Here is a 2,183-nt window from a genome sequence, read left to right as displayed (position 1 = left end):
CCCAGCTCCGGCGTGCGCGGCCCCGGCATCGGGCGCGCGCACGCTCCGGCCCGGGGGGCCTCACCGCCGGGCCCCCACGGCGCGTGCGCGCCGCCTGCTGGCTAAGCAGGGCCCGGCACCCGGGCGGGCCCTCGTCCGAGGGTGGGACCTACCCGCACCAGAGGGTCAGCAAGTTCTCCTTCCTGCTGCCTTTTATAAAAACCAACTTAATTAAGGTCTCATTTGGTCACTTCGAGCCCTCGAGAGAGAGTCACCCTGCCGAGCACTGCACGAACTGATCCAAAGCAACCACTCAAGATGGGTCTCTAGAGAGACCTTTGGGATTTTAATAGGTGACTCAGAGATTTGTCCCCTGCTCTTTCCTGGAGTTTTCCTGAAGGTCAATAATGCGTGAAGAAAAGCCACATGAAAACTCCCTATAATGGAATTACCCTCCCCATCCTTCCCTCCCCCACAAACATGAAGAACAGAGACCAGGTATTGGGCAAAAAATGTCACCAATATTACTTCTTATCATGAGCAATGTTGGGAAGCATCTAATACTCGAGTGAAAGCGTCCACCAGGCCCACGAATGTCACCCTTCATTCCCAGATGAAATAGCTAAATCTCAAATATGTTTTTCCTGACTTGCCCAGGACACTAATTCCGCAGTTACACGAAACTGACCAGTGATCAACATGCGTTATTTTTTCAACAGATTTAACAATGACACCTAGATGGAATCTTGAAATCTTAAAACTGACACTGATGAGGGTACCCAATTCCATCCCCTTGCAAATGGTGTGAGGACACTAACTTAGAGTGTCATCGCCTCCATGGGTACCCTCAACCAGTGCTCTCAGGATGACATCCCTTGTTAGCGCTGCTGCCCTCCTCTGCACACCCCTCAGCACTTCCCGACCTCCCAGCCAGAATGGTGAAGACCCTGAAAGACTCAAGCAGGTTATCTCTGGGCTTCCTTACCCTCAGCCCCACCCCCTCAGAAGTCCCAGACATCTCTGCCATTCGGAGCTCCTGAATCAGTCCCTGACACCCCCAGACCCTCACCCCTCTTGCTGCTGTCCCCCAGCAGACATCCTTTCTCAGTGCTGAAGGGTCAGAAAATGTGCTGGGGCCTCCAGCCAATGTATTCATCCAGAGTTACTTTGGGATTCCAGGCATGATCTCCCCACTCCCCACTTCCCACTTCCACCCTTTTGCTTTATTTCTTCTTCAGATCCTAGGATCTGCTCTCCCTAGTCTCCTTCTTAGCTGCTACCTCCCCTCCTTTCATGCACAATCTCTGTGCCCGCGGACTGAAAGACAGGACCCACCGGAGTCCTCCCTACACTTCGGCAGTACCACGTCCCTGCTCTTCACACGCAGCAGGCAGTCTCTTCACTGTCCCCGGATGAACCAACCAATTCAACCGTATTGACTAATCCTTCTTGTTGTGGACGAAATGTTTGTCTCCCCCCTCTCCAAAAGTCATAGGTTGAAGCCCTACGCCCCCAGTGTGACGATCGGGGCTCTGCAAAGTCATCAGGTTTTGAGGCATCATGAGGGCAGAGCTCCCCTAATAGGATTAGTGTCCTTACAAGGAAAGGAAGAGGCCAGAGCTCGCTCTCGCTCTCGCTCTGTCTCTCTCTCTCTCTCTGTCTCCACTCACGCACAAAGAGGAAGTCACGTGAACACACAATGACGTGGCCCCAGTTTGCAAGCCAGAAAGAGGACTCTCAGCAAAACCCAAACCTGTCAGCACCTTTATCTCGTATTATGTTATAACAGCCCGAGCTGACTAAGAAACTTACTCTGCCAAGACTTACGCTAGGTACCTTTACGTCCAAGGCTCTTTAGGTCCTAGCTTGCCCGGATCAGGTGACTCTCATCACCTCCCAGCTTGTAAATCAGGGCATCAAGGCCCAGAGAAGGTGAATGAACACTCCGAAGACACACAGAAGAGTGGGGTAGAGTTTAGATAGAAAGTTAAGGCTCCAGATTTTGTAGGGGGAACCTAAAGTATGCTGGTTGATTTATTAAACTCAAACAATGTTAAGAGGTAGGGGAGTCTTCCACTATTTGCCAGCTCAACCCCATAGTAAATGCATGAAGAAAACAAAGCCCAGAAAGGAACATGACTCTTGGCAGTTCCCGGCAGAGCCCAGAGTGTGTGTGTGTGTGTGTGTGTGTGTGTGTGTGTGTG

The sequence above is a fragment of the Ailuropoda melanoleuca genome, chromosome 6, assembly GCF_002007445.2.
Source record: "Ailuropoda melanoleuca isolate Jingjing chromosome 6, ASM200744v2, whole genome shotgun sequence".
NCBI classification, from domain to species: domain Eukaryota; kingdom Metazoa; phylum Chordata; class Mammalia; order Carnivora; family Ursidae; genus Ailuropoda; species Ailuropoda melanoleuca.
This window is presented reverse-complemented; position numbering follows the sequence as displayed.